This window comes from Mirounga leonina, unplaced genomic scaffold (assembly GCF_011800145.1).
Source record: "Mirounga leonina isolate KUSES-001 unplaced genomic scaffold, KU_Mleo_1.0 Mir_127, whole genome shotgun sequence".
In the NCBI taxonomy this organism is placed as follows: domain Eukaryota; kingdom Metazoa; phylum Chordata; class Mammalia; order Carnivora; family Phocidae; genus Mirounga; species Mirounga leonina.
In genome coordinates, this window is record NW_023270316.1 from 33,267,481 (window position 1) to 33,288,366 (window position 20,886).

General features: G+C 39.6%; 1 long non-coding RNA gene across 1 annotated transcript in view; it reads right to left on the reverse strand.

The window, feature by feature from the left end:
• Nucleotides 1–4,682: 4,682 nt before the first annotated feature.
• Nucleotides 4,683–20,886, reverse strand: part of LOC118009339 — an 82,909-nt gene continuing 66,705 nt past the window's right edge. Inside the window, exon 3 of the long non-coding RNA XR_004678889.1 lies at nt 4,683–4,736. This is a non-coding gene — a long non-coding RNA (uncharacterized LOC118009339). The remainder of the gene's footprint in view (nt 4,737–20,886) is intronic.

Here is a 20,886-nt window from a genome sequence, read left to right on the forward strand (position 1 = left end):
AATGGCTATGAGCTCTAACAGCGTCGCTATTGAGCCAGCCAGCCTTGGCCTCAGGACCAGCTTCCAGAATCCACCTATGTGACTGTGGACAGGTCATCTGACCCCTTTCAGCTCAGTTTTCACATAAGAACGAAAAGATAGGATAAGATTCTGGTTTCCCCCAGGGCGTTTCATGAACACACTGGGTTAGTAGGTATTACGTGAAGACAGATTTTTACTTCTCTGTTTCAGAAACACTATATTAAGCAAAGTTAAATGGAGTTTTAAAACAGGACTTCTCATCTCTTGTAATATACTAATTACTACCATAAGTTGGGGGGCTATGCTATGTAGCAACATGCAAGCTTATTCGACCATGGGACTCTTGTTCATAGACTATATGGGACTAGTGTAATCTAAGGTTGCTTACAGCTCTAAAATTCCATTTTTCAATCTGAAGTAGCTAATTGCAAATTGGCACGTATACAAAGGTCATCATCACAGCGCTTATTAATCACCATTGAATGATGTACTTCGCAGGTGGATGTGTGGGAACATGGAACAGCAGGCATATATAAAATCCTACCTCAGCAGGAGGGTTTTCCTATTCTCCACTTCTTCTGCTCACCCTTGGGGGGCTGATCTCCCATGCACACATGGCCTTGGTCAGAAGAGAAGGTCCAAGACGCATCATAATGTAAACTGGTATTACTCATTACTGGTATTACTCATTGTACCCTGTTATCCTCCTTGCCTTTCCTAGGGGCAATATAAAGTTTAAGTGATCGACAAGGTCTGTTTCTCTACTCAGCATTATATCCACCACACACACATCATTTCTTTTCCAGAAAATAAGATCAATTTTATTTTTAAATCTTTTAAAGCAACAGCCTCAGTTACAGCCTTAGACTCTAACTGGAATAGTTTCCTCAGTCTAATATTCATGTACGACTGACCCATACCCAATATTGAATTTTATAAGTTCCCTCCTGGTTATCGTGATTAAAACTTAGCATCAGAGGTTAGGAAAGCAAAGACGAGAGTAAATATGAAGTAACTGAAGTAACTTCGTAGTGTCTTTCTAGTTTGTTTTCTTATCCCACTTGGCTCCTTTTCCTAAATTTTTAAAAGGTATAAAAATGATCTGGGATTACTTTATGTATATGATAAAGGATATAAAGTTAGTTAACATTTTAGGCAGATTAATATTTTAATTATAAATTGAAACGTATAATTGTAAATAAAAATAAATTATAATAGTTTTCCTTGTCAACAGTTACTCATCTCCCTCACTTTAATGATTAGGTCCGTGTGTGGTCAGGCCAAAACTTGTTTAACACTTGGTAGCTGTAAAAATACTCCTCTCAAAGCTCCTATCGCATAGAGTGTAACTGATGGCTTCAGCTGCTGTTCTCTGAATCACCACTGAATTTGAGCAGAGGTCACACTTCCCATGAGCATTCCTGAGAGACACAGGACTTCTCTGATAGGCAAATCTGGCTTGAAGACTCTCACAACCTTGCCAAAACTGTTCAACTGCACTACTATCTAAGTCTCCTCCACTCAAACTTCCTTCCTTCCCCCTCTCTTTCACAAGGGTGAGACCTGCATTGTGGTCTCTGATGGTTCTCCCTTCTTATTTTCCCCTCACTGGCATTTACCCTAATAAATCTCTTGTATTGCTGATTTTATCTTGGCTTCTGTTTTTTGGAGGACCTGAGCTAACATGAACCAATTCCTTATTTTTGGAGAGTTGGGCTATTTCAAGTTTTTGTGTTTGTTTATTTTTAAAAAATAACATGGCCGTAAAATTTTGTAAGATCTTATCCATGGCTATTTTAAATTAATTCCTTATAGATAATCTTAGAAGTGTAATTGCTGGCAGCACAGGAAGTATATTTTTTTAAAACTCTTAATGCACATGGAAGAAATGCACTCTAGAAGTTGTTCCAATTTACATAACCAAAGCAAATCCCTTTTCTCTTTTGGGTTGTTTACACTTTTTCTTAGTGACTTATGAGAGAGTTTTACATATTAAGGGCAGTAAACTTAGTGAAATTATTTTATTTTACTTTAAGATTTTATTTATTTATTTGAGAGAGAGAGAGAGAGAAAGATTGGGAACGAGTTGGGGGAGGAACAGAGGGAGGCAGAGAGGAAGAAGTAGAGAATCTCCAGCAGACTCCATGCTGAGCGCAGAGCCCGCCACCATGGGGCTCAGTCTCACAACCCTGAGATCATGACCTGAGCCAAAACCAAGAGGCAGATGCTTAACCAACTGTGCCACCCAGGCGCCCCAGTGAAACAATTTTAAATGTTAGCAATCATTGACATAAATCATCAATCCCAAGTCAAATAACTATACTAAATGAATTCACCTACTGTAATAAAACTAAACCTCCCCCACACTCATGGATACACACACAAACTCACAATATCTATAAAAAAAAAATTGTACATGGGATTATTAAATTGAACAAAGCAAAATGGAAAAATTTGTCCTCTGGAAGAATTCCTATGGTACCAATAACATTAAGGAGCAACTTGGTCTCATATTGCTGGTAAATCATCTCGGGGAGCAGCTAACAGAATCTGGCCAGAGATAGCAGAGGAATTTTGTGTGGGCATGTGCATTAGTTTACTTTCCAAAATAATCCCATCTGGATGCATGAGAAATGTTCTATCTGTTTCAGCTCATTAGGAGACAAGAGTCAAGCAAACACACTCATTGATTTAACATGCTGGATCTGTGAGAAATGAGTCATCCACTGCAATTTACTTCACCAACTTTGGAGATAGAAGATGACCCACATACATTTTCTGAGTTGCCTGTTATTTTATAGCTTAGAAAACCATAATATCTTATAGACTTTCTCCAAATCGGGCAACCGAAACAATTAGAAACTTGGGGAGTGGGAGAATGAATGGTTTCAAGCTCAACTCTAACATATTTTAATTGATTCTTGAACCACTGGAGTCAAAGAAAAAACATCACTAATTTTAAGTAAAATAATCCTGTACAAAGATATCTTGTAAAACCTTAGTTTTCTATACTCGGAGTCTCAATTCAAAGGCCTGGAAACGTACTTTAGTAACTAGTTTAGAAATTGTACCATTTCCCCATGTAAACAATGTTTCTTTCCTGTTTCTTTCTACAGACAAGTACTGACCACCTATTGTATTCCCAAGTGAATAAAATCTTACTAAGTCCATAATAGACTCTAAAGGAACTGTGAGAAGTTACAAAGAAGGCATGACTCTCCACCTTAGGGTCTCCCTGGCTGGTAGAAAACAGAAATGAAAATGTCTGAAAACCATTTAGGTTCACTTAAAAGCTCCAAAGTATCAACTTACTGTTAAGGGGCACTAATAGAGAGAGGGAGCTTAACATTTGCATTACTGACTTGAGCAAAACAAAGGAAATGAAAGCATGAGCCTATTAGAAGGACCAATGAAAGATGCACCCCTTCAGAGTATACATATTCATTTTCCTGGAAAATGCCTGCTATTTTAACTTTCAACATATCTCTTGAAGCAATAATCTATGATTATTAGTGTGTTAATATCTTTACAACAAATCTCTCCATTTTTATTCTGACTTCTAGACCATTAACAATAAGGAGGTATGTGGTCCTGTGTGTGTCACTGTGTGTGTATGTGCGTGTGTGTGTGTCTATTTTAATTGTATAGTGCATACTTCTGTTAGAATCCTTTTCAGCGGGCGCCTGGGTGGCTCAGATGGTTAAGCGTCTGCCTTCGGCTCAGGTCATGATCCCAGGGTCCTGGGATCGAGTCCCGCATCGGGCTCCCTGCTCCTTGGGAGCCTGCTTCTCCCTCTGCCTCTCTCTGTCGCTAATGAATAAATAAATAAAATCTTAAAAAAAAAAAAAAAAAAAGAATCCTTTTCAGTGTTGGTATAATGACACTAATGAATTTATTTTAAATAAACTGTAGGAAATAAATCTGCAAGCAAAACCACCCAAAATAGTGTGAAGTATGTAAAAGCTTATACTTCTATAAAATGAATCAAACCACTTATATTGAGACTTTTTTTAGGACCAAGTGATTTAAAATGATGTTTTCTCTATCTACATTATGCTGACAGAAATGTATCTGTCTTTACCAAGGCCAAAGAAGTTGGTAAACTGAGGACAAATGCAGTGTCTCAGCTGGCTGTTTGCCAATTTAAACTGCCCAAGTTCGGATTGGATGAATTATTGTTCATTTTTTGTCTTAGACTGTTAATAGTTTCAGGGTGCAAAGTTAAAGATTGTCATATTTATTCCAAAAATGAATACATTTTAGAGGAAAGAAGAGTTCCTACAAGTTGTGGCTGAATAATGGCCACCCCCAAAGATGTCCATGTCCTAATCCCCGAAACCTGTGACTATTTATATTACATGGCAAGAAGGAATCAAACTTGTAGATGGAGTTAAGTTTGCTAATCAGCTGAACTTAAAATAAGAAGATCATCCTGGATTACATGGGTGGGCCTCAGGTAATCACAAGTGTTCTTAAATGGGGAAAAGGTAAGCAAAAGAGTCAGATCTAGGGAGATGGCATCATGAGAAAGACTCCCCTGGCCATTGCTGGCTTTGAACATGGAAGGAGCCATAAACCAAAGAATGAAAGTAGTTTCAGGAAGCTAAGAAAGGTAAAAAATGGATCCTCTCTAGGGCTTTCAGAAAGGAACACAGCCATGCCCTTACCTTGATTTTAGCCCAGTGAAAGCCATTTCAAACATTTGACTTCCAAAACTGTAAGATAATAAATTTGTGTTATTTTAAGCCACTAAGTTTGTAGTAATTTGTTACAGCAGCAATAGGAAGACGAAACACTGTGTTGTCAGTTCGTCATACAGGATTCTCAAAGGTAAAGGTGTGTGTGTGTGTATTCAGTGATATTAAATCTGAGTTTTTAATCATGATAATGGGCCAAATTCCAAATTCAGATGAAGTTCTCATAGATGTTTTTTTTATGAGAGTATAATGCAGTAATAATATAAAACTGCTTGGAAAATCTTGAATCATAAGAAGTAACTCACTTCTATTAACTTTGAGGAAAGTTCTATGACTAGAGACTCATTTCTGGGGAAAATAACCTCTGATTATTCCAAACTGAGTGTTTTAGGCAGGAAGCTAATGGAGGATGTCCTGCTTGTAAAGAACAAAGGAGGCCTAGGGTCCAGTAAGGAAAGGATTCAACACAAAAGTGACAGAAGGGAGTCCTTAGGATTACAGTGAAGAGAAATCCCAAGATTACAGTAGAGCACCAAGAATAAGGGAGGCCAGTCAATACTAGAGAGATCAGTCATCTCCAGGAGAGACATCTTCCCAAAGTTACACTGATAGAATAATAACTGGTGCATTAAAGCGTAAGTTTGGGGGGTACCTGGTTGGCTTAGTCAGTTAAGTGTCCCACTAGATTTCAGCTCAAGTCATGATCTCAGGGTTGTGAGATCGAGCCACATGCGGGGCTCCATGCTCAGCGTGGAGTCTGCTTGAGATTCTCTCTCCCCTCCTCCCTCTGCTCCTCCCCCTGCTTGCTATGAATAAATAAATAAATAATAAAATCTTTTTTTAAAAAGCACAAGTTTTGGCTTGAATTAATGACAATTACTAATTCAGTGAAAAATCAGGGCACCTGGGTGCCTTAGTCAGTTAAGTATCTGACTCCTGATTTCAGCTCAGGTCATGATTTTGGGGTTGTGAGATTAAGCCCCTCCTTGGGCTCTGTGCTCAGTGGGGAGTCTGCTTCTCTCCCTCTTCCTCTCCCTCTGCCTCTCCCCCAACTCTCTCTCAAATAAATAAATAAATCTTAAAGAAAAAAAAAAAACGAATTCCATGTAAAACAAAAATGTGGTGCAGGAAAGGACAGCAATAACATTATACTATAGAATTTATCTGCCAATAATTCTTTTATGATCACAATAATGCAATCCTGAAGATTGGACTAACCAACATTACAACATAACATTAGGAGAATGGGGCCTGGGAACGTTGTTTGTGTGTGAAAGAGACCCAAATCCTTATTTTCCAAAGCGGGAAGTTAATAAATAAAGCCTAAGTAAATAAGAAATGTCTAAACTTCGAAATCCAGAAGTAGTCATTGGGAGGTAAATACCAAAAGAATAGTCATAGGAGTTGAAAAGTGCTTTCCACTGGAGAAAAGGAGGAGGTAGAAGGGCACTGGGCAGCCATGCATCTCAACAAGCCTCATACAACTACACCATACTTTAGACTACATATATGTATTTAATTGTGTTCAATAAACAACCTCATAAAATTGAAATTTTACATTAAGAAAAGACCAATGAACAGTATGCTTTAGTAAGCACCCACACCTCCACCTCTGCTGAGCCCACAGCCTATATTTCTCCAAGGATTTGTGTTGTTGTTGTTGTTGTTGTTGTTGTTGCTGCTGCTGATAATGATGATGATACAAATTAGCCCTTGGGCCGATTTCTCAGGCTTTCCTAGTGAATTCGCCATGGGATAATGAGGTCTGAAGGTTTGCATTTTGTAAGGAGGATCACTAAACACACCTTATCCCCTTACCCTCTCTGAGACTGACACCTACTGAAACATATACTCAAAAGTCAGCCAGGAATACAAATATCTCCTGTTAGTTGTAAACCTGGATTGGAAAATAAGATTTGGGATTTTTGTTGAAAAGAGACTTCTTTCAAATTTCCCAGAAATCTGGATGTAGAAACCCTTATAGGAAGAACTGTGAAGTGGAAAGGCACTTCTAAGACTGCAGAACAAGGGCACCCATCGGAGCCCAGAGCCCAGGTGGGCCCCTAACCTGTCTCTAAGTAGTAGGTGCTGGGCCCTGGACCAGTGTGCCTTGATAGGAGGGACAGGAGCAGGACAAGTACCCCCACACACACACTCTAGGGAGAGTAGACTGAAAAGGGGGGAGACCTAGAACTCCTAGCTACATATGCAAAGTCTTCCTGCCCTGCCTCAGCATGTTGCTCTTTAGACTTTGAGAGGGGAAAAGGTGGAAGCCTTTCCCCAATAGTTCCAAGAAGGTATACGTTTTTGCCTTATGAGATTTGAATAAAAGGAACAGGAGAAAGTGGTCTCTCCTCTATGGAGAACTGAAAGAGGGCAAGTGGTTGCCAACAGTCAGTCAACAGATATGTATTGAGTGAATGCCCTATGCCAGGCATTGAATGCCGCACTTATCACAGTTACTGTGCTTTGCAAACTCTGACCTCTCAGTAAAACTTACAGAACTCACTGATTCCTAGCACCCCAGCAACTTGAATTTTGTTCCACTCTCTATCTCTGTTTCTCATCTTTTTTCTGGGGATGTTTCTCCGCTTTTCTCTCATTTTCAAGTCCGTGTGTGAAATCTATTTGACCTAGTTCTAAAACAACCCAAAGCTAACATATAGCCACGCATGAAAAATACAAGCTAGCAACAAGAAAAGAAGCAGGTATATTTTCTGTTATGTTACAGCTTCATAATATTTTATCTATTTTACAGCCAACAACAAAGCAAACATAAAATTTTCCTACTACTCCAGAAATACCATTCAGGTCTTTTTGAATCTTTACACTAGAAGAAAGCTCCTTATGAAGTCTCTTCCTTCCTGTAAATCAAACAAAATTATTTCATAAAATTAAGTTTTTGCTTTCCTATCATCATGATAGCCTATAAATCTGGAAGAAAGGGCAAGGAAAAACTGTCTGCATCAAGGTGAACTCTCTGAGGATGCAGGGCCAGCCTTCCCTATAGCCTAGTTGACCAATGCAAATATATCACATTCTGGAAAATAGGGAGGAGCCCTGGGAGGAACTGAGGAGACTCAGAGTCTAGTTAGCATGACATGAGATTCCAGAAGTAAAAGATCTAGAAAGCAAGAAGAAGGAGCAGACCACCCCAGAACTGCTAGAACTCATACAGGAATTCAGTAAAGTGGCATGATATAAAATCAATGCACAGAAATCAGTGGCATTCCTGTACACCAACAGCAAGACAGAAGACAGAGAAATTAAGGAGTCAATCCCATTTACAATTGCACCCAAAACCATAAGATACCTAGGAATAAATCTAACCAAAGAGGCAAAGGATCTGTACTCAGAAAACTATAAAATACTCATGAAAGAAATTGAGGAAGACACAAAGCAATGGAAAAATGTTCCATGCTCATGGATTGGAAGAACAAATATTGTGAAGATGTCAATGCTACCTAGAGCAATCTACAGATTTAATGCAATCCTTATCAAAATACCACCAACTTTTTCAAAGAAATGGAACAAATTATCCTAAAATTTGTATGGAACCAGAAAAGACCCCAAATACCAGAGGAATGTTGAAAAAGAAAAGCAAAGCTGGCGGGATCACAATTCCGGACTTCAAGCTCTATTACAAAGCTGTAATCATCAAGACAGTATAGTACTGGCATAAAAACAGACACACAGATCAATGGAACAGAATAGAGCCCAGAAATGGACCCTCAACTCTATGGTCAACTAATCTTCAACAAAGCTGGAAAGAATGTCCAATGGAAAAAAGACAGTCTCTTCAACAAATGGTGTTAGGAAAATTGGACAGCCACATGCAGAAGAATGAAACTGGACCATTTCCTTATACCACACACAAAAATAAACTCAAAATGAATGAAAGACCTAAATGTGAGACAGGAGTCCTTCAAAATCCTAGAGAACACAGGCAGCAACCTCTTCGACCTCAGCCGCAGCAACTTCTTCCTAGAAACATCGCCAAAGGCAAGGGAAGTAAGGACAAAAATGAACTATTGGGACTTCATCAAGATAAAAAGCTTTTGCACAGCAAAAGAAACAGTCGACAAAATCAAAAGACAACCGACAGAATAGGAGAAGATATTTGCAAATAACATATCAAACAAAGGGCTAGTATCCAAAATCTATAAAGAACTTATCAAACTCAACACCCAAAGAACAAATAATCCAATCAATAAATGGGCAGAAGACATGAACAGACATTTTTCCAAAGAAGACATCCAAATGGCCAACAGACACATGAAAAAGTGCTCAACATCGCTCGGCATCAGGGAAATCCAAATCAAAACCTCAATGACATACCACCTCACACCACTCAGAATGGCTAAAATTAACAAGTGAGGAAATGACAGATGTTGGTGAGAATGTGGAGAAAGGGGAACCCTCCTACACTGTTGGTGGGAATGCAAGCTGGTACAGCCACTCTGGAAAACAGTATGGAGGTTCCTCAGAAAGTTGAAAACAGAGCTACCATATGACCCAGGAATTGTACTACTGGGTATTTACCCCAAAGATACAAATGTAGGGACCCGAAGGGGTACGTGCACCCCAATGTTTATAGCAGCAATGTCCACAATAGCCAAACTATGGAAAGAGCCAATATGTCCATCAACAGATGAATGAATAAAGAAGATGTGGTGTATATATACAATGGAATATTATGCAGCCATCAAAAAAAAACCCCTACAAATCTTGCCATTTGCAACGACGTGGATGGAACTAGAGGGTATTATGCTAAGCGAAATAAGTCAATCAGAGAAAGACATGTATCATATGATCTCACTGATATGAGGAATTCTTAATCTCAGGAAACAAACTAAGGGCTGCTGGAGTGGTGGGGGGTGGGAGGGATGCGGTGGCTGGGTGACAGACATTGGGGAGGGTATGTGTTATGATGAGCACTGTGAATTGTGTAAGACTGATGAATCACAGACCTGTACCTCTGAAACAAATAATACATTATGTATTAAAAAAAGAGAGAGAGAGAGCAGATAGTAGGAAGGGAAAAATGAAGGGGGGAAATCGGAGGGGGAGACGAACCATGAAAGACTATGGACTCTGAGAAACAAACTGAGGGTTCTAGACGGGAGGAGCGTGGGGGGATAGGTCAGCCTGGTGATGGGTATTAAAGAGGGCACTTTCTGCATGGAGCACTGGGTGTTATACGCAAACAATGAATCATGGAACACTACATCAAAAACTAATGATGTAATGTACGGTGATTAACATAACATAATAAAATTTAAAAAAAATTAAAATTAAAATTAAAAAAAAAAGAAGGAGCAGAAATAAAAAAGAGCTAAAAGACATTTTGCTCTGAATTCTCCCCTAAGGCGTAACAGTGCAAAACTAAAGTAGCCCAGTGCATTCGCCATTTCTGCCCTCTTGAGTGTCCACCATACATCGGGAACTAGACATTCAAGACATTGTCTTCAATCTTCACAAGAACGCTGCTAGGGAGGCATTTCCACCCACTTTCACAAATGAAGACTGAGGCTCAAGCTGGTCAAGCAACTGGTCCAAGCCACCGGGCTGTTATGTACTATAGCCAGGATCCAAACCTTGACCCATCAGGTGGATAGACTCCAAAGGCATCCCTCTCTCTGCCATTCCAAACTGCTGGTCAGCGTTCCAAAATGTTTGTCAAACTAATAAATGAATGCAAGAAGTGGGTTCAGGAAAAAAGGATTTTAGAATATGGAATTGCAACTATTAGAAGGAAGAAATGAATAGACATAAAACTTGAGTAAGGACTTTGGCCTTTTTTTTTTTTTAAGAATACACATCTGAAATCATGATGGATAGAGAAAGAGGCCTATGAGTAAAGAAAAGCTGCTAGACAATAACAACTATTATTTTAAAGAATAATCTCCCTAGGGCAGTAATGAAAGCCATCATAGGGACATTGAAAACCAGCTGAAAAAAAAAATGGGAATTTTGAAAAAAGAAGAACAATCCTGGCAGCAAAAACATAGATCAATTGTTATGTCAATTCTATTTATTTCAGTGATGTTCTACTATGGAATTCATGTGGCTCCTAATTAACTCAAGGCTGTATAAGATTCTTATATTTATTGAACTTCATAAGGGGAAGCAATAGAATATATATTTCAGCATCTTAAGTGACATTAACAAATGATAATGATACTTATCTCCAGGGATATTAGATACTAATAACATTGCTTATTCATGTAAGTGCCAACCAAATGCTTTTTACATCTTACAGTTCTACTTAAATTAGTACTATCCATTAATTCTATCCTCTGACACTAAGTCATAGAGGTTAATTATATATCTTAGGTTGTTTCCTTGTTACCAGTTTTACTTGTCTTTAATTGGGTCTTCTTTTGTTTGAAAGAGGCCTGATCTCTCTCATTAGATCCATTGCCTTCTTTAATTAGTTTAGCTGACTATTAAATCTACTGCATTATCAATTCCATGATCTCCCCTTTGTCTAATACTGCATTTGATGCTGTATTCCTTAAGTAGAATTAAGATAGACTTTCACCAATAAAGTGATGTAGGAAAAATGTGGGATCTCCATTCCCTTTCCAATGCTCTGTCTTTCCTACTGTATACCCTCTTCCTCCTCTATCCCCCTAACACCAGATCACCACCGTCATCATGATCATGTCTGTCAGCATCACCATTACCATAGCCACTAATTTCCTCTGTAAACATATTTTCTGGCACATGGATCTACACTCGTGATTTGTGAGTTTGAGCATCACTCCGAGTATATACTGAACCTCATAAAATAATCTTGTCAAACATGGTTCCTGTCTTCCAGAAAGAGTTTAATCCTTTCTAGCCTCATTCCCCACTTGTTTTCTTCAAATTTCTTTCATTCAAACCCGCCAACTTAGCATTTCCCTTCTGTAACCTGACCCCATTGCCTTATACATCTGTATAGACTTTTCTATGTAAGATGCTTTCCCTTCCCAAATCATTACAATACAGTACAAAGGCCACATTCTTCATGAAACCTACTCTGTTCTCATCTCTGTAAGTTCTGTCTCTTCTATACCTCCTTATCTGCCCATCCTTCACGTTATCAGTCTGCCTTTTGTACTAAGATTTTATGTCTTCCACATAGTAGAGCTTAATAAATGTTTGTTGATGGAAGGGAGGAATGAGGGAATTTATAACGTTGATCTCAGTTTATCTTGCCGGGGTTACATGCCTTTCTCCTCCATTGGAAAGAGCAGCGGTGTCACGGTACATTCTCATATCCTCTTGGCACATGTTAGAGTAAATCTCATAAGATAGACACTCACCGCATGTCTACTTATGTGACATAAAGATAGTATTCAAATGGAAAAAGTGAATGATTGCTGTGAAAATGGTAAAGTGTGAGAATATTTTTATAGCAGCAATGTTAAAGCATATGCAAATGCCTTCTAAAACATAACTGATCAACTGCCCTAACCTCCCCACCTCAACTTGATATTCTGAACTCAACTGAGTAAAAATGAAGCATCTCCATAGATATGGAGGGGAGATTAATGAGTCTTGGATCTGAGAATATGAAGGGTCATATCTCTTTATTCCCCATTCAGTAATACTATAAACAGGTCTGAGAGACATGGCAAGAGAACAGCTTTCTACACTCTTGTTCTCCCCTGTTCTTCATGCCTTCCCAGGATCAAGAGGCCTGCAAGGGGTAATGAGCAGCTGTCTGCCCTGGTAGGCACACAGTGGTCAATTCTTAATGGTCCCTGTGTCCTTAAATGGCCTCCACAAATATGGAGTGGAAAGAAGTGAGTTCACAATGTCATGGGAAGAACTTGATCTGAAGAATCAAACTGATCTCACTTTGAATCCTGGATCTAGTACTTTCTAAAAGTCACTCTGCTTCATGAAGTCTCAGCAACCTCATATGAAAAAAAAAAAAATGGGGCTAACATCTTCTACTCCATAAGATCATTAGAAGAATTTGAGGATATGTGATAGATGGAGGATAGACATACAGACATTCTCTAGAACAACATCTAGCATTCCAGAAAAAAAAGACATAGTGTTTTCGACTTTGTCAAGAACCTTAACTTAACCAGAATGGATCCCGTATTTACCAAATTTAGAACCTAAAGTAGTTTGAGATCTTAAACAAACACTGAGGCTAGTACAGATACATCAAAGGTCTGAGGTTACCCAGACATTCTGTTAACATTAAGTAAATCAGAGATCAGGGCAGTAAATATTTATAGCAAACACGAGCAATGGAAAGCTCTATTGTGTCTTAGAAGTGATGAGTGACTCATGTGTGGCTGCATGTTCAGGCAAAGTGGAGTGGAGGAAGAAATTGCTTTTTTCCCAGTTACTAAGCAAAACTTTGGGAAAGAAGTGAAACTAGGGGAAAGAAGGGCCTGGTTCAGCTAAGAACAGGTGGTGTTTCCAGGAGTAAAGATTAAAAGAGAATAAGGAATTGATTAAGTCATCTCAAGAGAATTCACAGGGACTATATAATAGAAAAATAAGAAAACACCTGGCTTTCTTTTCCTGGTGTGTGCTTACACAACGTCTCTGAGACTCATTCTAACATTTATTCATTCATTCATGTATTCACTTATACAGTTGCTCATAGGTATTTATTTATTTTTATTTATTTATTTTTTTTAAGATTTTATTTATTTATTTGACAGAGAGAGACACAGCGAGAGAGGGAACACAAGCAGGGGGAGTGGGAGAGGGAGAAGCAGGCTTCCCGCAGAGGAGGGAGCCCGATATGGCACTCGATCCCAGGACCCTGGGACCATGACCTGAGCCGAAGGCAGTTGCTTAACAACTGAGCCACCCAGGCGCCCCGCTCATAGGTATTTAGTAGTAACTATGTGCTAAGCACTAAGTCTTGCGAACATAACAGAGAACACTATGGACCCCACTGTGTGATGAGGTAAACAATCTCTCGCATGTTTAATTATAAAAGGATGGATATAGGCTATAAAAAAAAAAACCCTCAGTTTACAACTCCATATAAGTAGGGATTTGACAAGTTATGTATTTCTTCCATCTCTAAAACTACAGCTGTGAGTGTTCAAACTCCCTTTGCCAATTTGCGCTTCCCAGTTTGGCAAAGGTCATCAAACACAGAACATTGCCCATTTCCAGTGCTCAGCACATCTGAAATCCCTGATGGGCTGGCTGTTACCTGTGCGGGCACTCATATATACACTTGTCCCCACAAGCCTGCAGACCTAATCACACACACACACATGCCTGGGAGTGGCTTGAGCACTCAAGGAAATGTGGACATTAAAAAAATATCTTAAGAAATTATCATGGGATTAAGATCACGCATTAAGGTCAGTATGCAAATAATTATATCAAGTATTTGCCCTTTTTAATGAGATAACAATACTAAGATATTATCCTTTAGGGACCAAATTTTTTATCTTTTTCTGTCCAATGGTTTAAATCTATGGACTAAAGAAACTTTTGTATGTTTTAAATATGAAAACAATGGACTATTATGATCTTCTTTTAAAAAATTTCACATAACTCAAAACTATTTAAATGCTAAAACAAGCATCTCTACCTTCTCGTGTTTTGAGTCACTCATCTCAGAAGTATTAGTCACATTCCTTAAGGCTGAACCTTACTTTATTAATTTCTGAAAATTTCTCCTCATATAAAGATATCTGCAGTTCTGCAAGAGCGTCAGAACAAGATCAGTCTGTTCTCAACGTGACAAATTATACGGTTTCTATGTGAACATTGCCCTTCTTCATTCAGAGTCAGATAGCATGAGAGATGAAATGACTCACAGTTTCCCGACACTGGTGGAACTAGTTTACTTCTACAGCCCCTTAAATACCATCAGAGATGAACTTGATTCTTCCCAAGTGCAAGCAACTTTCAGAAGATCACATTCTAGATAAGTGATATATCATTAATAACATACGAGTGCAGTGTAACTTTAGCAATAGAATTATATCCGTCAAGATAAGAAAAGGAGCTGAGGAAGCCATTTTGTTAACTCCCAAGTTGTCCCAGACAAGTCAAGATTTAAATTTTCTTACACAAACGTTTATCCATCAAAGCAGCCTGGTAATGTTAATTTTAGTAAGGACTACCAACATCTTTATGTTACAAACAGACTTGTAGAGACCTATTTCAAATCATGAAGCAAGTCACAGATTAGATACATCAGTAACATGTCAATGCTCAGACCTCCTGGGAAGCCCAGCGTGAGGCTACATTTCTCTAATTGACTGAAATATTGCTGGTTTCCTCAGTAGTCTCAAATTCTAAAACTATTCTATATGTTCTTTTTTTTTTTTTTTTTTTTTTATTTGACAGAGTGAGAGAGAGAGAGCACAAGTAGGCAGAGTGGTAGACAGAGGGAGAGGGAAAAGCAGGCTCCAGCTGAGCAGGGAGCCCAATGTGCAGCTGGATCCCAGGACCCCGGGATCATGACCTAAGCCGAAGGCAGATGCTTAACTGACTGAGCCACCCAGGTGCCCCAACATATTCTTCTTTTTTAAAAAGACCCTGGGTGTCAGAGCCATAGTCCAACATATCTCAATATTTGCATATGTAAAAGTAGAATGAACACACAGAGTGGTGGACAGAAAAATAGACTTTAAAGTCCAAGAGAATTACATTAGGGCCCTGCTATGTGAATTACTTAATTTTTCTCCACCCTAATTTCTTCATCTGCTGAAAAAAAAAAAAAGGATAATGAGACCTATTTCATGGGGATTTGTGATTAAACAAGATAATGCATTTAAAGTGTTACTCCACAGATGTTAGTTATCATCCTCTTCCCTTCTTAAAAAGTAATGAAGTTTTTTTCCACAAAGAAGATTGAATAAGGATATGTTTTTAACACTTATCGAAGAAGAAGAAGAAGAAGAAGAAGAAGAAGAAGAAGAAGAAGAAGAAGAAGAAGAAGAAGAAGAAAAAGAAATGAAAGAAAAAAGAATTGTGCAAAGAAAATAGTCACCAAAGGACTAATGGAAGCTCTGTGTTAAAGACCTATTAGTATAGTGGTTACCAAGCTAAGCTTAGAATCACCCTACAGCAAACACCCCCAACTCTGCCTCTACCAGGCACATCCCACATCCCAGATTCCACTGCAAGTTCTCCGCCCTTGGTATTGATGCTAAAGAGAATGGGCTGTGAGGACAGGATGAGTTTTCTCCCACAGTGTATCTCCAGCCCATGCCATCCTCCCCAACCTCCTGAGCTAGGGCAAAATGGCGGCAGAAGCCAGAGTTAACAATAACAATAGCATCATCTCCTTCAAATCCTTTCTGAATGGAGGCAGTATATAAATGTATAAATAAACAAATTGCAAGCTGGGAGACAACCATAGAGTATTATAAAAAGTGGAAACAGTGTGGGTTTTAGAGTCAGCTAGATGTGTTCTCTGCTACTTCTTAGTTGTGTGCTCTTTCATGAGTTTCCAAAGACCCCAGAGCCTCACTTTCTTCATTGTCACATAGGGCAGTAATAGCTGCTAAAGCAGGTTATTCTGAGAATAAAATGATACAGTATCAGAGCGCCTGTGTGGCTCAGTCAGTTAAGCGTCCAACTCTTGATTTTAGCTCAGGTCATGGTTTCAGGGTCGTGAGACTGAGCCCTGTATCGGGTTCTGTGCTGGACGTAGAGCCTGCTTAAGATTCTCTCTCTTCCTCTCCCTCTGCCCCTCCCTGTGCTCTCTCTCTCTCTCAAAAAAAAAAAAAAAAAAAAAAGACATAGTATATATAAAATGACTAGGCCAGATTCCCAGAACGTGGACTGTCCTATAGATATTAGCATTCTTCCAATGCTCACAGATACATGACTGCAACATAGCATTTGCTGTATCAGAAGTGGAGAGGGAAGATAGAAATTGAGAGGTTACAAACAGCAAAGCAATTGAAGTACTAGTAATGGCAGTAATAAACTGAGAGGATGGGCAAGGAATTAACCCACCAGCCTAATGCATACTGATTCAGATTTAGAAAGTGCAGAACATATGGTATTTTTCAATAATGCCATGAAAAGGGGGGAATGAGAGTTAAGGAAAGGCAAATAACTTCATTCTTTATCGGGCTGATTTGGACTGTATAGTGAGCTCCACAAGACAAAATAGTGAAAAGACTGGAAGATTTATGTATTCGGCTAGTCCCTGAATACCAACAATTACCAAGTTAAAAATTAAAAAGAACAACATCTACAGTGGTTCTTTTTTTTTAATAATAAAAGTAGAAAAAAAAATCTCATTTTTAAAAATTTAAGTACAGAAGAAAGAAACCAATAAAAAACATCAAATTTATTGAGAGATATGTATTCTATTTTCCCATCTGTTTATTTATTCAACAAATAAGCCAGGCACCATTCTAAGTAATGGAGAGGCAGTAGTGAGCAAAAAGAGAAAGTCATCCTCTCTCAGAGGGCTTACATTCTGTGAGGGAGAGAGCATGAATAAGGAAAGCATAAAGAAGTCATTTGGTGGTAAGTGTTATTTTAAAAGGTTATCTAAGGGGGTTGGGAGAGGAAATACTGGGGTAAAGCTGGGGGTCCTTTTTTTTATTTTTTATTTTTTAAAGAAAGGCAGACTGCCACATGCTGTGCCTCATTTGGATGTGTCTGGGGCCTTAAAAGCTTGACTACCCTACGTTCTCCTACAAATGGACCTTGGGAGCTTTTTTGGAGGTTCTAGCAGGGGAGGCTGGGGGTCCTTTAATATGAGTGCTCACGTGGGGAGATGATGCACAGGTAAATCCCTAAAGAAATTGATGGCACCAGCCACATGGAGCATTCCCAGTAGAGGGAAGACTGGGTAGAAAAGCTCAGTGGAAAGGAACACAAGGGGCTAGAGTGGCTGAAAACAATAGTTTGAGAAGAGTGGTAGAGAATGACTTCAGAGAGAGAGCAGAAATGCCAATCAGGATGAGCTGGCTTTATTTTGGAGGCTTTGAACACGGGAGTGACATGATCGGACATATTTTAATGGTTCACTCTGGATGTGGTACTGGGAAAAGAGCATAGAGGGCAGAAGAGTGATGTAAGCACCCCAAATGGGGGACTTCTGCAGTGACCTAGCCGGGAGGTGACAGAGGCTTGAACCAGAGAAGCAGTTGGAGATGGACAGTGGTCAAATTTGAGACAGCTTGAAAGGAGAGGCGAATGGATTGACTGCTGGATTGGCTGCGGGTATGAAAGGAAGAAAGAAGTTCAGGAAAGATTTGACCTGAACAACTGGAAGAATGGGATTTCCCTTTATTAAGATGAAAAAGACTAGAGGAGAGATTTAGGGATCAGGGGCTGGGAATAAAAAAATTTGGATGTAGACAGGTCAAGTTTGAGATGCCTATTGGCCATGCATGTGGAGATGTCTAAAAGGCATCACTAATACTGATATATAATATACATGTAATAACAAAGTGAGATCGTATACTCTGTTCAGTTTTGTAATTTTGTAGTATTTTTCCTAACCTTAAGTGTTCTTTGAGAACTCCATATAAACTTCATAACATTCCATTGGTAGATTTTACCATTCATTTCTTTTCACATTTTAGTTTCACATTTATCATTATTATATATAATGCTTTCATAAAAATCTGACAGCCTCACTCACTAATTCCTTAAGGGACAGGTCCAATTAGAGGGTCAGAAAGTATGAAGACTTTTAAAACCCTTGATAGATATTAAGTTGCATTCCCGAAGATGGCGGAGGAGTAGGAGACCTGGATTTTGTCTCCTCTCAGGAATTCAGCTGGATAGGGATCAAACCATTCTGAACACCTACAAACCCAACAGGAGATCGAAGAAAGGAATAGCAACAACTCTCTGAACAGAAAAGCGACCACTTTCTGGAAGGTAGGACGTGCGGAGAAGTGAATCCGAGGCGATATTCGGGAGGATAGACGGCGGGGGAGGGGCCTCCGTCAGCCGCTTCTGGCAAGTGATAGAACCACGGAGCACAAAATCAGAACTTTTAGAAGTCTGCTCCGCTGAGGGACGTCACTCTGGTGGCTAAGCAGGGGGTGGAACCCTCCGGGACAATGTGGTCTCAGGACCCTCGGGGTCACAGAAAGACCGGGGGTGCCTGAGTGTGGCAGAGCTCCCAGGTATCGGAGCAGGGAAGCCGGCTGCAGAGGCGGAGCCCAGGCGCGGGCTCTCAGCTCGGGGTGGCCATAGACCGTGATCCGCGGCACAGTCGGGCCACTGCTCCTCCAGCAGGGACCCAACAAGTGGCAGATCCGGGGAGACTCACCTTCCTCCCCTGGGAGGAGCCGCGTGGGAGGGCACCGCAGGGATCGGCTGGGTTTGGAGACTCCACACGGGGTCGGGTGCCAGAGATAGAAACGCACGGTCACAGGCCGGGCGAGCACGGATTGCGGCCGGAGACCAGGGAGATGGGAGTGACTGACGGCTTTTCTCTGGGGGCGCACTGAGGAGCGGGGCCCCGAGTTCTCGGCTCCTCCGGGGCGGAGATTGGGAGGCCGCCATTTTCACTCTCCGCCTCCAAAGCTGTACGGAAAGCTCGCAGGGAACAAAAGCCCCGGAGAGCAAACCCGAGCGGATTACTTAGCCGGGAGGGGGCAAGGGCGGGGCAATTCCGCCTCCGGCAGAGGCATTTGGAAACCACGGCAACAGGCCCCTCCCCAGAAGATCAGCGAGAACAGCCAGCCAAGACCAAGTTTACCGATCAATGAGAACGGCAGAACTCCAGCGCTAGGGGACTACTGCACATAGAATTCACGGCTTTTTTACCATGATTCTTTAGTCTTTTAAAGTTAATTTTTTTTTAACTGTCTTTTTTGTCTTTTGATTTCTTTTTGAATTTTTCTTTTTCCCTTTTTCAACCAACATCTTATCAATCCCTTTTTTTAAAAAAAACATTTTTATTTTTCATTTTTAGAGTCATATTCTATCCCTTCATAGTAGTTACCCATATTTTTGGCTTATATATATATAAGTTGTTCTCTCTTTAAAATTTTGAGATAGTTTCTTCTAACAGATTAAAATATACCCTAAATCTCTAGTATACGGTGTTTTCTATTCCCCTGCCTGATCACATCCTCTCCCTTTTTTTTTCTTTTTCTGTTTTCTTTTTTTAAATCCTCCTCTTTCTTTTTTCAAACAACTTCTTATCAATTCCTTTTATAAAATTTTTTATAATTTCCATTTTTACAGTCATATTCCATCCCTTCATCATATCAACCCTTATTTTTGTACATATATAAGTTTTTCTTTCTTTAAAATTTTGGGAGGCACTTTCTTCTAAAAGACCAAAATACACCCCAAATCTAGTGTGTGGCACTGATCTATATACCATATAGATCATATTTGATCACATTCTGGTTTTTCTTTTGTTGTTGTTGTTTTGTTTTGTTTGTTTTTATCTTTATCTTTTCCTTTTTCTTTTTTCTCTCTTTCCCTTTCTTATCCCACTGCTTCAGATCTTTTCTGATTTGTTTAGAGTATATTTTCTGGGGACGTGGTTACTCTGCTAGCATTTTGTTCTCTCATTAATCTATTCTCCGCTGCACAAAATGACGAGAGGGAAAAAATCACCTCAACAAAAAGAACAAGAGGTAGTACTGACTGCCAGGGACCTACTCAATACAGACATTAGTACGATGTCAGATCTAGAGTTCAGAATCATCACTTTAAAGATACTAGCTGGGCTTGAAAAAAAATATGGAAGTTATTAGAGAAACCCTTTCTGGAGAAGTAAAAGAGCTAAAATCCAACCAAGTAGAAATCAAAAAGGCTATTAATGAGGTGCAATCAAAAATGGGGGCGCTAAGTGCTAGAATAAATGAGGCAGAAGAGAGAATCAGTAATATAGAAGATGAAATGATGGAAAATAAAGAAGCTGAGAAAAAGAGAGATAAACAACTACTGGATCACGAGGGCAGAATTCGAGAGATAAGCGATACCATAAGACGAAACAACATTAGAATAATTAGGATCCCAGAAGAAGAAGAAAGAGAGAGAGGGCCAGAAGGTATAATGGAGCAAATTATAGCAGAGAACTTCCCTAATTTGGGGAAAGAAACGGGCATGAAAATCCAGGAAGCACAGAGAACCCCTCTCAAAATCAATAAAAATAGGTCAACTCCCCGACATCTAATAGTAAAACTTACGAGTCTCATAGACAAAGAGAAAATCCTGAAAGCAGCTCGGGAGAAGA